The following is a 24,065-nucleotide window of genomic DNA, read 5'->3' as shown; positions in this document are numbered from 1 at the left end:
GGTTCCTGCGGCCTGCCAAGGAGAGCAGCGCACCTGTGTGCAGCATGTGATAACTGTGTTAGCTCAGGGGGTCCCACGACACCCCAGAGCCATCTGGAGAACCAAAGGAGTGCCAGGGAATTAGCAAATTTGGACAAAAACCAAATCAAGCAACTGGCTTAAAAGAAAGACTCAACTTTCTCAGTGCCCTTTTCTTTAGAAGGTGATAGAAAAATTACAGATTTGGAGTCAAACACAGCTAAGTTGAAATTATCACTTTCTTTCTTTTTTTTTTTTCAAAGATTTTTCTTTATTTATTTGACAGACAGAGATCACAAGTAGGCAGAGTCAGGCAGAGAGGGGGGGAAGCAGGCTCCCTGCTGAGCAGAGAGCCCAATGTGGAGCTCCATCCCAGGACCCTGAGATCATGACCTGAGCTGAAGGCAGAGGCTTAACCAACTGAGCTACCCAGGCACCCTATCACTTTATTTTTAAAAGTTTTGTTACCTTACACTTAATTGACTTGTATAATCTCACTCTCCTTACCTATACCTATACCTATAAAGATGCAAGAGAATAGGATACATATAAAACTTCCTACTTTATATATGTTATAATTCATGTTTCATGAAGTGTAAGTGTGACTTAATCTCGATCTCACAGCAGTATCTGCAGGTCAATCCTGGCCTCAGGGCTTATCTTTTTGCAAATAACTTAGATAAATTCTGCCTCTCAAAAAATATAAATCCTCTATTTTTTAAAAAGGATTCATTTTCCTTTCCTTTTTTTTGTATGCAATGTATTTTATCTTATTTTATTTTTTAAATATATTTTATTTTTTATTTTAGTTTTTTGTTTTTCTTAAGGTTTCATTTATTTATTGAGAATGTGAGAGAGGAAGCAGGGGAAGGAGCAGAGGGGGACAAAGAGAGACTCTCAAGCAGACTCCTGCACACTCAGCACAGAACCCAATGCGGGATTAGATCTCATAACCCTGAGATCATGACATGAGCTGAAATCAAGAATCAGACGCTTAACCGACTGAGCCACCCAGGTGCCCCCATAAGTCCTTTTAAGAGGGGACTGTGCTTAGTGACTTCCTTCCCAAGACAACAGTGTGGACAAGGAGGAGGGGAGAATATTGACGGTGAAGGAACCTGATAAACACTACCTCGAGCCAGTGAAGTCATCTTGATGGCACGGATCTTGACATGATGTGTTGAAAATGACACTTTACCTGTTATCTTGCTTCCCCCAAACCACAATGGCAGTTTAGCCACGGGAGAAACAGCAGAATGAACCAAGCTGAGGAACATTCTACAAAATATTTCTCAAAATTGTGAAAGTCGTCAAAAAAACCCTTAGGCGATTGTGGCCATTGCTGCTAAGAACATTGGGGTACAGATAGAATAACTCAAGTAGAAAGAGTCAATTATCATATGGTTTCACTTACTTGTGGAGCATAAGGAGTAACATGGAGGACATTAGCAGAAGGAAAGGAAATGTGAATTGAGAGAAATGAGAGGGGGAGACAAACCATGAGAGACTGTGGACTCTGAGAAATACACTGAGAGTTTTAGAAGGGAGGAGGTGGAGGGTTAGGTGAGCCTAGTGAGGGTATTAAGGAGGGCACGTATTGCATGGAACACTGGGTGTGGTACATAAACAATGAATCTTGGAACTCTGAAAAAATAATAAAAACAAAACAAAACAAAAAAACAACCCTTAGGAAGATCTGAGAAACAGCCACTGTTTAGAGGAGCATAGAATTGTATTCTGGATGGGCTCTTGGGGCAGAAAAAGGACATTATGTAGAAATTAAGGAAATCCAAATGAGATGGGGAAGTTGATCCATCATAATGTATCAATATCAAGTGTCATAGCTGAGTCACACATCACAGTAATCTTAGATGCTAATAATAAGGAAAACTGCCTGTCATATATACAGGAACACTGTATATATGTATATGTACGACCTCTCACAACTGTTTTAGAAATCTAAAGTTATTATAAAATAAAATGCTTATTTAAAAAATCAAATGCATAGTAATTCACAGTAAGAAAAATTGGTACATGGCACGTCCCCATTTTCATTTCTTACCAGGCCTGTCCCTTCTTGGACTTTAGATCAGAAAGAACATTTTTAGAAATTCATTATTTACAATCAATTTTGTCTAAAGATCCTTCAATAAGTTATTTTTTTAACTGAAACACTTTTTGACGTGTTAATTACCAAAACTTCCTTTTAGTCAAGACTGATTCTGCATTGGCATAGTTTACAATGCTTTTTGGGAAAATAAAATGTAGGAATACTTGATGCACATTCTTGGTTAAATTTGGATTCCGCCTCATACAAAATTCAGTGAGCTTCTTAGATGAATGGATAATAGGAATCAGAAAATCATACTGACAGGTAATTTATACTTGATAAATTTATCCTCATGAAATTTTGTAACACAAAATAATTAAACACGGGCAAAGTTTGCCACAGCAAATGTGTATTGTATCTGAATAATGCAGGTTAAAAACGGGTTTCTGAGCCAAATGAATTCTGGCCAAAGGGATTTGGGGGAATATGTGAGGAATATGATTTGTCTAATTTGCCCAATGTGCTAATATTTACTCTGTGGATTTTTAAGAGAAAACTGACTGTACTATGAAATAAAGTTTACCTTTCTCTTCACTAAGTCCACAATCAGACCACAGAGAACCCTATAATTACCATTTATGTACCCCAGTTCTGGTTTATGTCCATTCAGATTACAGAGGATGTTAGATGCTAGGAGTCAGAAATATCTGGATTTAAAGTCAAACTCAAAATCTGAATGACATTGGCAATTTGTCCAACTTTGAAAAAACTGATATATATATATATATATATATATATATATATATATATATATATATATATATTCCCTTAATATGAAGCTATGGTAACTACTTAATCCACCAGGCAACTGATAATTTTGAAACAAGTATTAGTTTCTTTCCTTTTTATTTCTGTTTTCCATAACCCTCTTCCCTGTCTTTCTAAACAATACCAAAAAAAAAAAAAAAAGCCATAAAAAAACTGAAATTCATTTATTGCTTTGCCAGATGAAGTCCAGTTTACCCTCAAAATATTTATTGGTTCTTAATTAATCTGCCCAGAGTTCCCACTCTCAGGAAAACTATTTTCCCCAACCTAGATCTTTTTTGAATTATGATGATTGTGGGAATTTTTGTGTCTCTTAACTTCTTTTAACTAAAATATTACCCTGGATTCAGATTTATAGGACAAGTTATCACATGAAGATGAATTAGAAGAAATCAGAGGGATTATACTTCCTAATATGTTGATACAAGGGAGACTGTTCAATAAATATTTGTTAAGGAGTGTGGCATACTTCGCTTGAGACTTTATTTAATTCATTTTCAACTTTTAACTGCAAAGGAATGCCAATCAATACTCAAAAAGTGTCTAGTATGATCCAGATTAAATAGTTCCCTTTATGGTATCATCTGCTAATCCCCACACTAATTGATTATTTAAAAGAAAAAAAAGTACTACATTTCTTTCAACATGACATCCAAAATACTTCATCTCTCCATAATTCTTATTTCTTTGAATTTCTTCCATAAAAACATTCCCTCTTATCTTCTCTTCCTTGATATTTTTATTAGCTCTTCATGGTTTGTACAAGATAAGTTCAAGAATTTTAGCATGACCTACAAGGTCTTCTGTCACCTGCTTTCTTCCCAAATGTCACCTCCTGACACTTACCTATTTGCAATTCATACTCTAACAATGGTGAACTACATAAATGTTCCCAGCGTTCTATGCTGTTTCATGATTCTATTCACTGGCTTGTCTTGTTCTATTTGCCTTTAATGAGCCCTGTCTCCTGTTTAATGAACTTAAACTTAATAACTTTAGTTCAGTTCGAGTGTCTTTTTCCTCAGAGAACTTTAAACCTCAAAATTCAGATTGAGATACTTTTTTTTTTTCCTATACTCACAGAGCATTTCTCCTTTATGCTAATCTACTCTTGAATTTTTACTTAAAAATATTTAACTGCCTGCCTCAACCAATTGTTAATGGAGGACAAGAATTGTGTCTTTCTTACCCTTTTATTTTTAATGGTTCTCCGCGTACTTTCCTATTTAGTATATGATCACTATTTACTTTTTTTTTTTTTTCAGTTGGACAATTTGCCACCCATCAGTGCTGGGGTTGATCATTCATGACAGCTAACATTTGATTCATGACAGTAACATTTGATTAACTGTTACAATAATTCTGCAATTTTTGTTATTATTGTTTTATATAAAAAGGAAACTGAGGCTCAGGGATGTTAATTATGTTGCACAAGAAAGCATTTATAACAATTATTCTACTTCCAAACCCATGGTCTTTGAATTGTTTCACTTCACCTCTGTTTGTGTCTGCCTGTCTTTCAAATAACAACACAATTTTTCTGTGCCTAAGATTTTTTTTCTCTTGTTGTGGGAATGAAAACTCTAGGTAATTGAACACAATGAGGAAAGAGTTAATCCTGACCCCACGGATTAACAAAGAAGGTTTCATGAAGGAAAACAGAACTTAAGGTAGACTTCAATATAGGACAGGATTTATGGAGGTGGGGAAGTTTGTTGGAGAAATTCCAGATGGACTTGTGCCACTGGTGTGGACATGAAAAATTGGTGTTTGAGGTATTAAGTTTTCCATCAACAGAGGATAAAAGAAGTTCTTATTTAAGATGAAACGATAATGTTTACTTGAAGGAAAACTATCTGGACAGGTAAGAAGGTGGTGCAGAAAGAAACTCTTTTTACTCTTTAACTTTTAGTCAATTTTCTTTTTCAGGACACTTTAGCAATTATAGAATGTATGAAAAGATAGTACAGAGATTTCCCATGTATACCACACCCAGTTTTCCTGATTAGTAATATCTTACACTGGCACAATACATTTGTTACTATTAATGAGACAATATTGATACATTATTAGATAAATTTCATAGTCTATGTAGATTACTCAATTTTCTTAGTTTTTACTTAAGTCTTTTCACTGTTCCAAGATCCCACCCAGAAAACCACTTGACATTAAGTTGGCATTTCTCTTTAGGTTCCTCTTGGCTATGGCAGTTTGTCAGACTTTCCTTATATTTAATGACCTTGATGGTTTTGCAGTGTACTGGGGATAAATTCTGTGGCATGCCCTATTGGACTTTGTCTAATGTATCACAATTTCTACCCTGTTAAACAACTGTCTAGTAAAGATATTATAGTGTATTAAAACTTGTTTAGAAGAGGGGCGCCTGGGTGGCTCAGTGGGTTAAGCCGCTGCCTTTGGCTCAAGTCATGATCCCAGAGTTCTAGGATCGAGTCCTGAGTCAGGCTCTCTGCTCAGCAAGGAGCCTGCTTCTCCCCCGCCCCCTCTGCCTGCCTCTTTGCCTACTTGTGATTTCTCTCTATCAAATAATAAAAAAAAAAGAAAAACTTGTTTAGAAGAAATGTGCTACACATTATGAGCATAGTTAGTGTTGTAGTTATAAGCCTGGGCCTAGGCAAGCAAGAAACATTTGTTAGGGCAATGGAGTATTCAAAAACTTATTTCCGGGGCGCCTGGGTGGCTCAATGGGTTAAAGCCTCTGCCTTCGGCTCAGGTCATGATCCCAGAGTCCTAGGATCAAGCCCCGCATCAGGCTCTCTGCTCAGCAGGGATCCTGCTTCCCTTTCTCTCTCTACCTGCCTCTCTGCCTGCTTGTGATCTCTGTCACAGGAATAAATAAAATCTTTAAAAAAAAAAAAAAAAAAACCCTGATTCCCCAGATGTTATCAACTCAAACAACTGATGACACCAAACTGAGTACATTTCTACCTTGGTAATGGAGAACACTACCTTGCAAAACTTTAGCAGTGTCTATTGGGAGTGAGGAGCAGTGGCTTTGATTAGGATTGGGTAAAAACACCAGGGTGCAGGAACCCAAATCTGGTGAAAACCTCACGGGAAGGATTTTGAGATGAGGGAAACAGAGAATCTCAGGGCCAAACTATCTGTTGATATTTTCCATTGAAGAGTTGGTGGGGTTTTGGGGAGCTTTCTGTGATGAAAAAGTAAATGATTTACCTGGGCAGGAGAACTGAAATCATGGTAATGAGAACAGGGAAGGAGCATAATGTCATATTACTCTGAACAATAAAGTGTGCTAACATTTTCTTTGTCCAGGCTGAGTTTGGAGGTAGGTGGTTTTAGTTCTTGGGCTATTTAAAGTTGTGGAGGCAAGAAAGTATTACAGCTTAGCATGTATCACTAGTTACACAAATAACAGTGTTCAGTAAAGGTCTCTACTATGTCTTTAACCTGTTTCTAATCATAGAGTTACTGTTCAAGATGACAGAATGAAAGTACTAATGCTTCCTTTTTTCTAAGTGATCAACTAACCCAAAAAGGAAAATGAGGAACAGAAATAGAAATTTATATTTAAAGCATCCAAGTGATATCTGTGGAAAATGTTTAATGTCCACCATTAAATGACTGCTATTAAATAAATAAAAATGATATTAAGTAAATTTCCATTGAGATAAGAAAGCATAATGAGACAGCTAACTTTTTAAAAGAAGATCCCAACACAGCTATATAAGAGCTCATAGAAGACACCAAGGAGCAAATAAAGAAGTGAAATCAAGTGTATAAATTAAAAACATAAGAAATAATCAGAAAGGTGAAGAAATTAAATCAATTATAAATATATTCTAATCAAATGAATTAAAATAAAAAATACTGGATTAAATGAAATAATATAATTTTATAGAAAAATAAATTAGCAAAATTAATAAAAAAGATGTAAGTGGAATAATTACCATGTATGAAAAAGAAATTTTAAGTCAAACACCTCCCAAAACACCATGCTCAGAAGATTCACAGAGGTGTTTTTATTTTATTTTATTTTATTTTATTTTATTTTATTTTATTTATTTATTAGAGAAAGAAAGAGAGAGTGCAAGCAGTGGAGGGGGGGGCAACACACAGAGGTAGAGGGAGAAGCAGGGAGCCTCACTGGGGAATCTAACCCAGGACCACAGGATCATGACCTGAGCTGAGTTCAGACACTTAACTGACTGAGCCACTGATGCCTCAAGGGGTGTTCTTTCAAATGTTTGGAAATAGATGACTTCAGAGCCTGTTAAAGTTTCAGAAGTGTAAAAAAGAAAGAATTCTCTTTAATATATCTTATGATGCTCCCCATATTTTGATTTGGTGAAAAAATCCTAAAGAAAATATTAATAGACATAATTTAGTGGCATATTTAGAGAATAATGTGCTTTTCAAGAGGGGACTGTTTCCCTTTTCTGGCACTTTGTTATCACAATCTACCATGGACATTGGACAAAAGGGAAAAATAACTATACGCTCATCTCGCTAAATATTAAAAAGTCATTGATGCACTGTAATTAATTCCTTGATATAAAAGGTCTCAATAGTATATGAATACTGTAAAATGGAAATAAATATTAAATGTGATTTAGTATAGATCTACTAAACAGACTTGGAATCCATGTCCCAAAGAATCATCTTTAGATATAACCCAGCTGTTAGACAAGCCTGATAATCTTGAATGCCTGAGGCAAGCAGAAAGTTGTAAGTTCAGCTTCCTCAAGAGCTTCTCCAATAAAATACGATCCATGAAATGATTCTGATGACTGAATGGCCTGCCCATTGACTACACTCAGAGCCAGACTAAGCCACTAAGATGTTGTAAACAGGCATTCCCCCTGCGTATCAGCCACCCTCGTGTGTTACAACTCAGATGGACAAGCCTTCACTCCTTGCTCTCACTGTCATTTTGGAGAGTTAAATAAGAATCTTCTGAATGCTCTGTATGGAATATAGAAATATATTAATAAATATCTGTTTTCAAAGCAGTACAAGAAATCTTTGTGAATGGGGAGTTCAGAGACTTCAAAGGTAACTCCCCTTCATGGCCTTGAAGAAAATTCTTTAACTTCTGAGACAGAGGAAGATGCTTTGAGTTTGGAAATGGCTCTACACCTTCCCATTCCCCATTTATGTTTGCAGCACCAGACAGCTTCTCTATTTTGCCAAGTAATTCACAGAGTGGAGAGCTGAGTGTGAATGTGTGAGAAACTTTGAGTTCTAGAGTGCCTTAAAATAATACTGTTTCATGATTTTCAAACACAAGGTCATTCTAATTCTAAATTCTTCTGCAATTATGCAGCCCACTTGACCGAGTTCAAAGAAGACAACTTCAGAAGTCAGCATAAATAGTGGGAAAGCAGAGTTTTCAGAAAAGCAGTCTGAGAGGGATTCACTTGTCCCCTTGAACCAGGTCATCAACCTGCATAAATTCTGGTTTCCTCCATCAAGTTCCTCCTCTGTGCCTGAGGAATGTGGAAGTGGTGGGGCTGTCAGGAGGTAGGATTCCCTGAGGAGATACAAAGTGCCAATAGGAATGCGGGCTGAAACTGGAAAGAAGTAAATTGCAGACCCAGGAATTTGGGATCACTATTCTGGGATGAGAGCACACTGTGTGGGAGAAGGGATTTGGACCCCTCTCTAGGGCACACATTCTGAAATCAAGCAGTCTGAGTTTGGCTCTCAGCTCTGTCACTCATCAGCTCTGGGAGTTTGAACACAAAGTACAACTTCTCGAAGCATGATTCCTCTTCTACAATGTGAATGACAGCCTCAGAGAGGTGTTGAGAATATAAAATGAGATAAACATGTAAAACAGCTTAGCACAATATGTTAGGGATGTTGATAATGGTACTGTTTACAGCTCCTTCCAAGGACAGGGTGGCTCTGAATGTGGGAATGTCAGCTAATGGAGGGCGCTGGGGATGGGACTGAGAAAGTCAGGACGAAATTGCATCTGATGATATTTATTATGTTTCTCATATAGTCCTTTTAAAGGTTCAAATAACCCGACTGATGTAAAAGCGCCATAAACACGATCAAACCCATTACAAATAAAATATGTTATTATATAACTAGTCACATTCATCTGCAAATAATGTTTAAAGCCTTTGGATACAGTTTTTTTTAATTTCTTTTTATTAATCAAGTACCTTGCAATAATATTTACTGTAAAGTTTGTTAAAAAATATCATTTCTTCAAAAGAATAAATAAAGAGATTTTACCTCAACGGAAGTTGGATTATCAAAAACTGAATTAGTGAGATCTGGATAAACAAATTTCAACTTCATTTGCTGTTCCTTTGGATTTTGTTTTATAGCTTAAAAAGCTTAAGGTTGGAGTTCCTCATTTGCAATGGCCCTTGTGTATCAGAGGCCTAGATTGCTGCCCCAGCTGGATAATCCCCCAGTGCAAGGACCACCCAAGAACAGTGCTGAGTATCTGTCACCTCTCTTTGTCCCCAAGGAGAAGACCTTGAAACCTAAAATTGACATGAGGCACTTTGACCATCCTGTGGTGGGGGTCAGGTGTGGCTGGGGAGAATAGGATCCAGCTCATGCTGCTGACCCTCTTCTGTGGCAAAGGCCCTCCAGTGCCAATCAACTAAGATCAAAGCCCTGCAGTCCCCTGAGGACTTGTCTCTTTGAAAGAAGCCTCTCTGAGCAAGAAACTATGGAGGTAGCTCAAATGTGACATTACCAAAACTGAGCGGTGAAGCTGTAGGAAACTTTAATAATACTATCAATAATGATAACTTTTTAAAAAATTGAATCAACCATGTTAAAGGAAAGATTGAATTAGCTGCATTGTTTCTATAGAGGATATTGTAAACTTATTGTCATAATGAAGAGAGGTTTAGAGAATAAGTAGTCAGGAATTCCCTCTCCTGGGAAAATAGACATTATTTCCCTATCCTTGTAACAAAGAACAACTAAAACCCCAGGAAATTATATTAAAACAAACCAACAAAACAAAACAAGCAACAAAAGGAGAAATCAGAGGGGGAGACAAACCATGAGAGACTGTTGACTTTGAGAAACTAACTGAGGGTTTTGGCGGGGGTGTTGGATGAGCCTGGTGGTCTGTATTAAAGATGGCACGTATTGCATGGAGCACTGGCTGTGGTGCATAAACAATAAATTCTGGAACACTGAAAATAAAATAAAATAAAATAAAATAAAATTAAATTAAATTAAATTAAAAATTTTTTAAAAAGCATAAGTTCTAGAAGATGGAGAGCAGGGGCACCTGGGTGTCACAGAGGGTTAAGTGTCTGCCTTCAGCTCAGGTCATTATCTTAGGGTCTTGGGGTCAAGCCCCGACTCGGGTTCCTGCTCAGCAAGGAGTCTGCTTCTCCCTCCGCCTCTGTTCTCCCACTTTTGTTCTTTTTCAAATAAGCAAATAAAATCTTAAAAAAAAAAAAAAAAAAAAAAAGATGAAGAAGAGGTAGTTGACCACCCAGGAAACTGGGAAATGACACAGTGGTGCAATCCCTGGGTTTTCTTTTTCCCTTATATATCCTGGACTTGGAGCTAAAGAATCTGACAACCCAATAGCTTCAATAGGTGCAGACAATTAAAGCTCTTCCTCCAAATTCTGCTATTTTAAGACAGAAGACCAGGAGATTTCCACTTGAACAAGACTTGAAAATGTTTAGACAGCAGCCACTGCACTTCCACCAAACACTACAGAAAAAGTGTAAGTTCTACCCCTGCCCATGTTAGCAGTGCTGAGTAGAGAGCCTAGATTTCCACTCATGCCAGGTAAATGAGGTGCCCAAACTCCCCAGATGGCTAAGTAGAAAGCCAGGATTTTAACTCTATGGAGCAGTAACAACTAGCTTCCTCCCCCTTTTTGGTGTCAGTAGATACCACAGAGGGAGCAGTAAAAAGCAACTCTGTTCCATCCATCCAGAAAGGTATCAGTGAAGGCCTGTTAGGGAGGTGGGACTCACATTCATGCCCAACAGTAACAGGGAGTTCCTGAACTCAGGTGCCAATGGAGGCTGAATGGAGAATCTGGACTTCTTCCCCTACATGCCAGTAATTAGATCAAACCAGAATCCTACATCCAGTCAAATTATCCTCCAGTGAAAAACAAAAATGAAAAACTAGGAAATAGCAGATGAGGAAAAACTTATTTCTAGCAGAAATACTCTAAAAAAATGGCTAAAGAAACTTTTCTAACAAGAAAGAAATGAAATTCTGGAATATCAGGAAGAAAAAAAGGACACAGTAAAGAAAAAAATGGGGAAAAATAATTGATTTTCTTATGAATCTTGAGTTTTCTAAGTTATGTTGGACCATGGAAACAAAAATTATAACACTCTCTGATGTGGTTCTAAATTAATGTAGAGAAAATATTTAAGACAATTACACTATAGGTGGAGAAGATGAGCAACTAATGTGATATAAAGGGGCAGGAATTCTATAGCTCACTTGAACTTTTATTTTTTATTATTTTTTTTTTACTTGAACTTTTAAATAATGACAGAAGTAGAGCATGGTAAACTGTATAAATATACACTGAATGTAGCCTAGAAAAAAAAAATCTACAATTCTGAGTCAAAACTATCTTAATGAATTAAAATGGGATTCTAAAAAGTGTTCCAATAAGCCACAGGCAAACGGGAAAAAGAAAACGAAAGGAAATGTTAACAACAGCAAAACAGAAAGCAATAAATAAAACTGCAGACTTATGCCCTGGCTTTTTGATAATTACCCTTACATTTAAATGATCTAAGTACATCATTAAAATACAGAGTTTGGAGGGATAGATTATAAAACATGAACCAAAATATAGATTGCCATAAGAAGCTCATTTCAACTATATCAATATAGATTGTTTGAGGGGTGCCTGAGTGGCTCAATTCGTTAAGCCTCTGCCTTCAACTCAGGTCCTAATCTCAGAATCTTGGCATCGAGTCCCATGTCTGGCTTCCTGCTCACTGCGGTGTCTGCTTCTCTCTCTACTTCTATTGCTCCTTCCTGCTTATGCTCTCTCTCCCTCAATCTCTCTCTCTCTCAAATAGATTTTTTTTCTATTTAAAAAAATTTTTTTATAAACATGTACTGTATTATTAGCCCCAGGGGTACAGGTCTGTGAATTGCCAGGTTTACACACTTCACAGCATTCACCATAGCACATACCCTCTCCAATGTCCATAATCCCACCACCCTCTCCTGAGCCCTCTCCCCCAGGCAACCCTCAGTTTGTTTTGCAAGATTAAGAGTCCCTTATGGTTTGTCTCCCTCCTGATCCTATCTTGTTTCATTTATTCTTTTCCTGCCCTCCAAGTCCCCCACATTGCATCTCCACTTCCTCATATCAGGGAGATCATATGATAGTTGTCTCTCTCTGGTTGATTTATTTTGCTAAGCATTATACCCTCTAGTTCCATCCACTAGAGGGAAATGGCAAGATTTCATTTCTTTGATGGCTGCATAGTATTCTATTGTGTATATATACCACATCTTCTTTATCCATTCATCTGTTGATGGACATCTAGGTTCTTTCCATAGTTTGGCTATTGTGGACATTGTTGTTATAAACATTCGGGTGTATGCACCCCTTCAGAGCACCATGTTTGCATCTTAAGGGTAAATACCCAGTAGTGCAATCGCTGGGTCATAGGGTAGCTCTATTTTCAGCTTTTTGGGGAACCTTCATGCTGTTTTCCAGAGTGGTTGCACCAGCTTGCATTCCCACCAACAATGTAGGAGGGTTCCCCTTTCTCCGCATCCTTGCCAGCTTCTGTCATTTCCTGACTTGTTAATTTTAGCCATTCTGACTGGTGTGAGGTGGTATCTCATTGTGGTTTTGATTTGTATTTCCCTGATGTCGTCTCTCAAATAGATTTTAAAAATCTTAAAAAAAAAAAAAAAGAAAGAAAAGAAAGGAAAGTAGGAGTGACTATATTAATATCAGATAAAGTAAGCTTCAGAATGAAGAGACAGAGAAAGAAAGGTATAATGGTTAAAGGGTCAACCTATCAAGAAGATATAGCCATCCTACATGTGCATATACTAAACAATGCGCTAAAAAATCTATGAAACCGAAACTGATAGAATTGAAGTGGGAAATAGACAAATACATGATAGCACATTTATATCAACATGCTTGTGTCAACAATGAATATCATACCAAGACAGAAAATCAGCAAGGCTGTAGAAGACTAGGACAATACTGTTAACCAACAGTATCTAATTGATATTTATAGGTTATTTCACCTCAATAACTGCGCAATAAATTTTTTTCAAGTTCCATGGAACATACAGGAGGATAAATCATAACTTGGGTCGTAAGACCAATCTCAACAAATTCAAAAGAATTGAAATCATGCAGAGTGTGTTCTCCAACCACAGTGGAATCATACTAAAAATCAAGATATAAATATAATTGAAAAATCTCCAAATACTTAAAAACTAAAAGAAATACATCTAAATACTATGAGTCTAAGAGGAAGTCAGTTCAGAAAGGTCACAAGGTATCACAAGATAACACAAGATATCACAAGATAAACACAAAAATCAACTGTACTTCTATATAATGGTGATAAACAACATGGGCACCAAAATTAAAAATATAAGGCCATTTAGAAAAAGATTCCCTATGTGGCATATATACACAATGGAATACTATGCAGCCATCAAAAAATGAAATCTTGCCATTTGTGATAACGTGGATGGAACTAGAGGGTATTATGCTTAGCGAAATAAGTCAATCGGAGAAAGACAACTGTCATGTGATCTCCCTGATATGAGGAAGTGGAGATGCAACATGGGGGGTTAAGGGGGTAGGAGAAGAATGAATGAAACAAGATGGGATTGGGAGGGAGACAAACCATAAGTGAGTCTTAATCTCACAAAACAAACTGAGGGTTGCTGGAGAGAGGGATTTGGGAGAGAGCTGTGGGGTTATGGACATTGGGGAGGGTATGTGCTATGGTGAGTGCTGTAAAGTGTGTAAACCTGGTGATTCACAGACCTGTACCCCTGGGGATAAAAATATATGTTTATAAAAAATAAAAAATTTAAAAAAAATTTTAAAAAAGGTATTATTCTTTAATTCTACAAATACTTTCAGAGTAACTTTCATTCTCAATGAACTTGTATAAGTCTTAAAACTAAACAAATGAATATATTATGTGAAAGATGATGGTTGACACTCCTCTGTGGGAAATTGTCTGAATGCATTAGTGCCCTTGAAGCTCAATACCAGGCAAGCTTTCCCAGTAGGTACCATGCAGCAAGTCACCCAGATTAAAATGCTCAAATCACACAACTTTTAAAATCACACAGCTGATCAAGTCACACCACAGAGTGACAAGCACTCTGGCAGATGTCAAGACACTCGGGATAGGGTGCACATGAGATGGGAGGTCCTCACTACCAGAATTCTGGGCACTACAATGTTCACATGTCCAGACACCTGGTCTGCCACATCAGCCTTCTTATTGATGGTGTGGATACAAGGACAGACCTTAGGTTCAAACAGTGGGACCCACAGAGAGAAAGTGTCCCGGGCTAATAACATACTTGCTCTATTGGAGACACACAGGATCAAGTAGCTTGGCACTGCAGTAGCTTGGCAATCAGCTCAGTGAAAAGTCATGGGATTTGTGTTTTAGTGAGCAGAGAACCTATGGGGCCAGAATGGGTCTTACTGACATGTGGCTAAATTAAAATTTCATGAAAATTAAGAACCCATGTCTATTGAGTGTACCCTGAACATTTAGTGATCCTTATATATTTCTGTATCATGACTATTTAGCTCATAAATATCTCTGAGTCCTCCTATCCCTTCCTTTGTTTGATACACATGCTCTACTCCCTCACTACATGTCATACTTAACACATCATATGAATTCTGTACATATATATATATATATATATATATAATCACAATAGTTTTGATTACCAGCAACTTATCTGTCTGAAATATCCTAGAGGTTTTGTGTTTGATACACTACAAATTTATTTATGAAAGCAGAAGCACATTATATGTATGAAGAAAAATAAAGTAGCTTGGGCCAAGGTTTAGCCTCAAGTCAGCTAGGACAACACCCCCACTACTGCCTCCCCCCAGTGCAGTGAGGAGCTCAGCTATTCCCCTTTCTAGTACCTCTCAAGAGGTCCCAAGGGGAAGAATTTCCCATGTCTCTGCACTGATCCTGATGTTTCTGCCTTCCTGCCCCTCTGGGTGCTCTTGTCCCAGTGCCCCTGGGCCATGATCCCATCTTTCTCTAGTTGGTGTTTATAGCCTGCTTGCTGGTCTGTCACTGTCACTGTCACTCTCGCTGTTCTTTTCACACTGAGACCCTTGGCACAGCTTCTCTTTCTGCTACTGCGTATAGGAATTCTTTACCAGCCTTCTCACCTGGCCATCTCAGGGTGCACCTCAATGTCCTGGGTGACAGAAAGATGTTTCTTTCTTCACATGTCCTACCTTTGTTTTAGCAATCTCATAGCAGAATCATTAATTTCTATCTCCCTATATCTTTATCTATATCCACATCTATATATCTCTCTTGATGTATCATTTACCTATTTGTCTTTCTGTCTTTCTGTCTATCTAACTATCTAATTTTGCTGGTCACAGAATGCTTATATTGTTTTCTTCCAGTATTTAGACCTTGAACACTCTGTCAGTGACTTCCATGTCCATTTCCACATTTTGGATCTCAGTGAGAAACTCCCAAGTGCATCAAACAGGTTTGTAGATACCAAATTCCAACTGTGATAAGACCTCTAATCATCCCAATAGATTTTGATGACCCTGTATAAATCAAAATTTGCATTGAGCTGCCACTGGGAATAGGATATCATTTAAAACCATAGATATGCAGCCACAAAAGTTTTTATATCAGGCAAATTTTAATGGACAATGTAAATCAAACTTTGACAAATAATTTTTATAAAGGGCCAAATGGTAAATATTTTTGGCTTTTCAGGCCATCTGGTTTCTGCCACAACTACCAAAATCTTCTACTGTAGGACAAAACAGACATAAATAATACAGGAATGGGTGAGGGTGTGTTCCAGTTTTTTACAAAAACTGGTGGCAGACAGAAGTTCTCAACCTCTGGTCTAAGTCATACTTACCTCTTAGAAATAGAGTTAACATTTCTCCAAGTGATACATGTGAGGATCTCAGAATCAATGAATTATTCTTCCAGGACTGGGATACATTGGGAGAAAAATTAGAGAAGGATGCCTACTTCCATGGCATTTACACTCCAGTGATAGAAGGCAGAAAATGTAGAAGCTAAATAAAATATATAGCTTATTTTATAGTGATTAATGATAAGAAGCAGATAAGGGAGATGGGATCTGTTGATGTGTGGGCTTCAAGGTGAAATTTGAGCAAAATCTTGAAAGAGATGAGATAGCACACCATGTGAGTCACTGGGGAAAGAACTTATGAGGCCTGCCATGGAGAAGAACTGTAAGGTTTGATGAAATGCAAAATAATGCAGCTGAAACAGTGTTAAAGGGAGGAAAAAGTCTTGAGAAGTGAAGGAAGAGAGGAACACCGGAGTGGCTCAGTCAGTTTAGTGTCCTACTCTTGATTTTGGCTCAGGTTGTGATCTCAGGGTTGTGACATGGAGCCCTAGGGTGGTCTGTGCTGAGCATGGAGTTTGCTTAAGATTCGCTTTCTTCTCTTCCTCTACCTCTTCCCCTTCCTCTTCTTCTTCCCTTCCCCCCATACTCCTGCACAGGAATTCCGCCCTTCCCCCCATACTCCTACACTGTATCTCTCACAAAAAAAAAAAAAAAAAAAAAGAAGGGGCAGAACCTAAACTAAATGGGCCATGTTATGTAGGGCTTTGTAGACCAAGAAATCAGTTAGTGGGTTACTCTCAGTGAGATGGGAGTCATTGGATGATTTGGGTAAAGATTACTTCTTTCATCTTTCTTTCGCTTGTCTGCCTTTTTATTCATGCTTAGTGCATATTCTCCTTTCTTCTCTTTCTTCCTATTTTTCTTTTGTGAATATAATGCATTCTACAGAGTGCTGGATGTTGTACTATTTACTTGAGACACAGAGATGTCATATTACCTAAATTCAGATTATAGACTCCTAAAAAGGTAGAAAAGCTGTACAAGAATTGCAGTACATGATGGTATATGCTAAGTCAGAGTTTAGGGAACTAGGAGTCCATGGAAAGGTGACATCTCAACCTGGTGCTGAAAATAGACTATCAAAAATTGGTTGGCAAACATTCTGATTAAATTATCTGACTCTTGAATAACACATTGACATTAACAAAGCAGAAAGGAATATGGTCTAAATTAAAGGGTATCTCATGTTGGGAGGGAAGGGTGAGAGAACATAATACAATTGGTTAAGTACTTATGCTTAGCTCCATAGAGCATACCTGTGGTGGTCAGGTGTAGAAAATGTTAGAGAAGTGTGAAGGGCATATGATGAAGGGGCCTATACACATCACACCACATTCTCCTTCAAATGCAATGACATTTAACTGAGAATCTATTAATATGCTCTTAACTAAAACATCCATGTAGCTTTGCAGCAGTCTGTATTGTGTTCTGCTCATAAAATATATTTTAGCCTTAATTATTTGATGAACACTAGTATATTCTGGAGAGGATGTTGTATATTTCAACATTTAAACAGTTTTTTACTTTCTTAAGCCACAGAAATGTTTAAACATATATATCTATAAAATGCAAAGATGCAATTAAGTATAGAGAGCCACGACTTGGATGGGTGATGAGTCCATTAGAATCTCAAACTAATATAGCAGTGTCTCATGGTGGAAATTTCCCATTGTATCATCTGCATCCTATTAACATTTCACGTGAATTCTAGTTTATTTACTACCATACGGATTCCATTGTGACACTTCCATAAAAGTCGTAAATAAATGTCTGGCATAAAAATGAAGAGGATGCTTCACATGACCAATGATGTACCATGCCTTGAAGTTGTTTTTGAAAACAAGTTTAGCTATGATCAAGTTCTGTCCATTTATATAGTAATTACAATTTGTAATTTTTCCAAGTTACTTGGAAAGCATTTCCTCATATCTTCTGAGAAAGTTGGGAAATTTTTCAAGCCTTCAAGTTTACAAATAGTAGGCTAAGAAATTCAATGTTATTTTGCTGTTGTTGTTGTTGTTGTACAAGACCTAAATGATCAATCTGATAAGATATTATACTTCAAAATTTTTGAAAGTTTTAAATAGCTTTGCATATATTTCATTTAAGATCTATTAACTTGGTAATTTCATGTTTTAGCACTTTGAGCTTTTTAGAACAGAATTAAATTGAAACAAAATTTCCTTTGACAATTAGGGAAATACTAAGATTAAAATTAATAATGTATCTCTTAGTTAAGTAATTTTGAGAAATACTAGCTATGACTACATTGAACAGGTTTTTCAGTATATTTAATAGACCATACTTTACATTAAAAATTGCTATGGGGGGCCACCTAGGTGGCTCACTGGGTTTAGCCTCTGTCTTTGGCTCAGGTCATGGTCCCAGGGTCCTGGGATCAAGCCCTGCATGGGGCTCTCTGCTCAGCAGAGAGCCTGCATCCCCATCTCTCTTTGCTTACCTCTCTGCCAGCTTGTGATCTCTCTCTCATAAATAAAATATTTTTCAAAAATTGCCAGGGGATTAATTGCTATTTTATCTATATAGCATCTGCCAGGGCTTCATCAAATCACAGAATAAAACTTAGTAAAAATACAGTAAAAAGTTGGGTAAGTATATTTAAAAGGAAGTCATTAGATTTGGAACTTCATTAAGGACAAACCTCATTGAGAAGTAACATTAATATTTTTTGGAATAAGAAAGATGATGGAGAAAAGTAAATGTTCTGAATGTTTGAAATTACTTGATGAACCTGAAAATACATGCTAATGGTATCGTGTAATAAAATCTTTAAAAAATGATTTTGAAAACCAAATTCAAACTGCTGCCCATGGAGCTTGATTTCAGGACTCTGACTTCAGGAACCAAGTAGAAACCAAGAGTCCAACTCTCAGCTGACTGAGCCACCCAGGTGCCCCTATTTGATTTTTTATACAGAAAATATTTATAATAAAATGTTTATTATATTTGTGAATACTTTCCATTTTATCCTTGTTATATTTACTCATTCTTTCATCATCTGAAGAATTTTTCCATCATTGTTTTATTTCTTGATTTAACCACTGTTCTTGAAGAATTTCTTTATTCTAAGATTTGAGTCCATCTGTACTTTGTTTTCTAAGCTTTTAATATAATGTCCTGAGATAAACTATTTAGTCCATAATTTATTATTAAACAAAATCTGTCATTTGATTGTTTTACATTTTTTTCTCATAGACACACACACATTTTATAAGAATATGGTATTTGGCTAACTGACTCATTTTTAAGCACTGAAGTTCTAATTAGGAGAAAAATGTGAGAATTATTGCATTTTATCACACTTTTATTATAATGTATTCTTGCTTTTATTTTGAATAGCCATAAAGAATATTTTAAAATTTTCAGTCCTTGAGACACTTAATCAAAATGTGTTCTGATATAACTGGAATATATCTGTTCTCCACCTTTCTCCCACATCAGGGACAAATGTTTCATCTTCTTCACATCCACAAATACTTTTCATCTCCTAGGGAAAGGAGAAGTCCACTTACTTGTTCTGCTTGACCTTAATTCTTAAAGTTTCCTTTATAAATAAACATTATATCTTCTGAGGAAGAGTCTTCTCCTTGCCTATTGATGGAAAATTCCAACCAGTCAACTATTAAGCTAAAGAGCTCTTTATGTTTGTTTGTTTTTTAATTTTTTTATTAAAATTCAATTTAGATAACATATATTGCATTATTAGTTTCAAAGGTAGAATTTAGTGATTCATCAGTTGCATACAACACCCAGTGCTCATTACATCAAGTGACCTCTTTAATGACCATCACCCAGTTAACCCATTCTCCTACCACCTCCCCTCCAGCAACCCTCAGTTTGTCTCCTAGAGTTAAGAGTCTCTTATGGTTGGCTTCCCTCTAAAGAGCTCTTTAAATACCTTTTATGCTACTCTTCTCAGGTATGAATCTTCACCAGTTCTCTGATGTGGGTTTTCTTCTCTCCAGTTCTCTGATGTGGGTTTTCTTTCTCTCCAGATGAAAACAGAACCATTACTACTTACTTTTTAACCCAAATGGATAAGTGGAGATGTGAGGACTCAACTTGAGCTCTCCTAAAGGCAAAGTTTACCACACCAACAGCCATCCTAAATCTATAGGCATGGGCTCACCTATTTTAAATTATTTATAAATGAGAATTCATTATATCCAAGCAACCATGGTTGTTGCTCAAGAGTACACGGCTGTCCAAATGTCAGGCCATTTTGATATAGTAGAATACAATCTGATTAACCCATCAGGAACTGTAGGCGTCTTTAACCCTCATTTCTGTGTCCTGGACATGGCTCTAGAGACTCAGGGGACCTAGGTAAAAGGAAAATACTCCCCCACTTTGGAGTTTATGTTCCTGCAGAAAATAAGCTTACCAAAGGGGAGTGAAAACATGCCCTCAGGGGTAGTGGGGCTGTTTGACAAGTTTTCTGGGGGATATTCATACTGCAAGGGGCAATTAAGACCTTCTTTAGGGGCACCTGGGTGGCTCAGTGGGTTAAAGCCTCTGCCTTCGGCTCAGGTCATGATCCCAGGGACCTGGGACCAAGCCCCGCATCAGGCTCTCTGCTCAGCAGGGAGCCTGCTTCCTCCTCTCTCCCTTCCTGCCTCTCTGCCTACTTGTGATCTCTGTCTGTCAAATAAATAAATAAAATCTTTAAAAAAAAAAAAAAAAAGACCTCCTCTATACCAGACCAGTCCTGGTGGTAAATCTGCATTTTTTGGAAATCGTATGCATTTCACAGCTTCTTCCTGTATACAGTGGCACAGATTTCACATAGGTTTCCTGCTTTCCTTCCTCCTAACAAAGTTTGATAGGGCTGCTGCACCACAGCTCAGCCACCCCAGAAAAGCCTTTCATGTTTCTTTATCCACTCCGAAATCAGCAGCTGTATTGCTACTATTAATAATAGCAGCCACTATATACTGGCTTCTTTTTGTACTAAGAGCTTTTCTATTATTTATTCAATTCAATTCTCTCAATTACCCTATTAAATAAGCAGTACAATTTCCATTTAGCAGGTGGGGAAACAAAAGGAGGGAAGAACACACAGAGAGAAGGAGCAGACGTGGTTTGTTCATGGGGATTTGTCAGACCCAAAGCCCACTCTTTTTATACTAGACTGTAGGGTGAAATTATCAAGACCAGACAAAATACCTTCACCAGGTTAAATTGTACATTGTTCTTTAAGAAAGTATCCTTTTTTATTAAATCATACTACATAGTGAGAAATAATTTCCGGTCTCAGATGAACTTCTGCAAAATGAATACCACCACCACCATAACCAACATCTGGATCAAGAAAAGGCTGTGACTAGTACCCTGGAAGTCAATATTATACTTCCTTCTAGACCCCCAATCCATGGGTAACCACTTTACCCTGAGAAGGAGGATGGTTATAGTGAAATCAGTTTTGGAGAGCAAAGCAACCCAGTGTTGGAAGAGACTTTGGACAGAAAGGCTTTCCACAGATAGTATAATGCAGGTAGAATCCAGCAGTAATCATCTCAGGGGACAGTCCTTGGCTAAGTAGATGACACAAGATCCATTGCGCATCCCACAGAGCACAGAGACACAGGTAGTTATCAGGGATATTATTTGGAAATTTTGCAAGCTGCACATAGCCCAAGTCTAAAAGAGCCTCATTGTGGGGTCACAAGTTGATGTGCATGCTGTGGTGTGTTCTCTGACCTCCATCAGCACTGTCATAAATCCTAAACTCCCACTCAAGACTAGCCTCCCACAGAAACATAGACAATTTTATATCACTGAGTCGCGTGTGCAGTTCCTACTCTGGGAGGTATTTAGTTTGTGCCGAATCAGAAGCAATGTTGGGGATGGATACGTGTTTCTGAGAAAAATGCAAATTATGATAATAAAGAGGCTGGAAACAACAGAGAGAAATTTTTAGGAAATTAAGTATTCTCACAAGGGGATCTCTTAAAGGGAAAATATTGGTTGGATGTGTGTCTCTTCTCTCTCTGTTTCTCTCTCTCTCTCTTTTTTCTATTTGTCAGGCTGCACTCCATTTATAACTACTTGTGCTTTGATTCAATTAGATTTGAGAAGATTGATGTCTGAGGGGTGCAGAGAGCTGTTTGTGACTATATCCTGCTATTGGAGCATAAAGTATAAAGATCGCCAATAAAAAAATATAAGATGTGGCGAAAACTGCCATTCCACGTCAGTGCATCCTGGTCCAGTTGCTAAACAATTATCTTATTTACATGACTGTGTCTATGCTCATAGTGACAGCATAAGAAAAAGACGTGTGTGTGTGTGTGTGTGAGAGAGAGAGAGAGAGAGAGAGAGGGAGAGAGAATACACACAAAGACTGAAAGATAGTTTGGGGCTCAGTTTAATAAATCTTTATAGTGTGCATTCTATCCTCTTGGCCTTATCCCATACCCTGGGATAAAAAGGCCCTTTCAAGTTATTGGAAAAATCGGGAGGACACACATTTTTACACTACAGTAAATTAACTACTATGAGAAGTGATGGTATAGGGTGTACAAGGAGGAAGGTTACCAAAAATAGTAGGCTGGCCCACAGTCTTCCTGGAGGAGAGAGCACCTGAATTAAGTCAGTCAGACGAAGAAGAGATAAAGAGCCATGCTGGACAGATAGAGTAGCCCAAGCAAGGGCTCAAAGCTAAAAGAAAAAAGAAAAATGCATTCAAGAAGCTCTCCATAAAGTAATGAGTGTGCCAGAGGCCAGGAAGGTCCACCACACAGAGGTCTTGAGGGCTTTTCACACCAACCTGAGGGACATGGGTTTAATTCCAGGGCTGAGGTAGAGCCTCTGAGGGCCACAATCCTAAGATTTGAGGATTTGTACTTGAATGAAATATCTCTGACAGATGTGTAGAGATAGGGTTTGAGGGGGATTGAGATATGAGGCAGAGAGCAAAGGCGAACTACATCTTATACTCTGGCAAATCGATGGCTCAGAGTTCTGTGATAAATAGAACTACTCAAAAATTGTTAAATATTAATTAAAGTTTCATTAGGTTAATTTGTCTTACCAAGTGTTTTCCAAATATATTTGACAAAGAAACGTCTCTCTCTCTCTCTTATCTTTTTAAACCTAAACCCATAAAATTCTAAAGAAAACATAGGGGGAAAGTTCCTTGACATTAATTTTGGTCATTTTTTTGGATATGGCACCAAAAGCCCAGGAAACAAAGGCAAAAGTAAATACGTGGGACTACATCAAACTAAAAACTTCTGCACAACAGAGGAAATAATCAACAAAACGAAAAGGCAAGCTACAGAATGAGAGAAAATACTTGCAAACCCTCTGTCCAATAACGGGTTGATTGCCAAAGCATATAAAGAACTCATACAACTCAACAACATAAAACCCAAATAATCCAATTAAAAATGGGCTAGGGATATGAATAGATATATTTCCAAAGAAGATATACTATTGGCCAACAGGTATAAGAAAATGTGCTCAACATTTTTAAACATCAGGGAAACACAAATCGAAACCACAATGAGGTATCACCTTACACCTGTTAGGATAGCTATTATCAAAAAGACAAGAGATAAGAAGTATTGGTGATGGTGTGAAGAAAACTAAACCCTCCTGTGCTGTTGGCGGGAATGTAAATTGGAACAACTATTATGGGAAACAGTACAGAGTTTCTTAAAAAAATTAAAAATAGAACTGCCATATGCTCCTGCAATCTCACTTCTGGGTATATGTCCAAAGGAAATGAAATCACTACCTCAAAGATGTAGCGGCGCCCCCATGTTTATTGCAGTGTTATTCACAACAGCCAAGACATGAATACAGCATAAGTGCCCAGTGACTAACGAATTGATTAAAAAATTTAGTATATATACACAATGGAGTATTATTCAGTCATAAAAAGAAGGAAATCCTGTCATTTGTGACAGTGTGGATGGATCTGGAGAACATTATTCTGAGTAATGTAAGTCAGAAAGAGAAAAAGGAATAAATACTGCATGATGTCACCTATATGTGGGATCTAACAAATGCCAAG

Source organism: Mustela lutreola, chromosome 3 (genome assembly GCF_030435805.1).
Source record: "Mustela lutreola isolate mMusLut2 chromosome 3, mMusLut2.pri, whole genome shotgun sequence".
Taxonomy (NCBI): Eukaryota; Metazoa; Chordata; class Mammalia; order Carnivora; family Mustelidae; genus Mustela; species Mustela lutreola.
The sequence above is the reverse complement of the archived record's forward strand: the minus strand, read 5'-3'. Positions refer to the sequence as shown.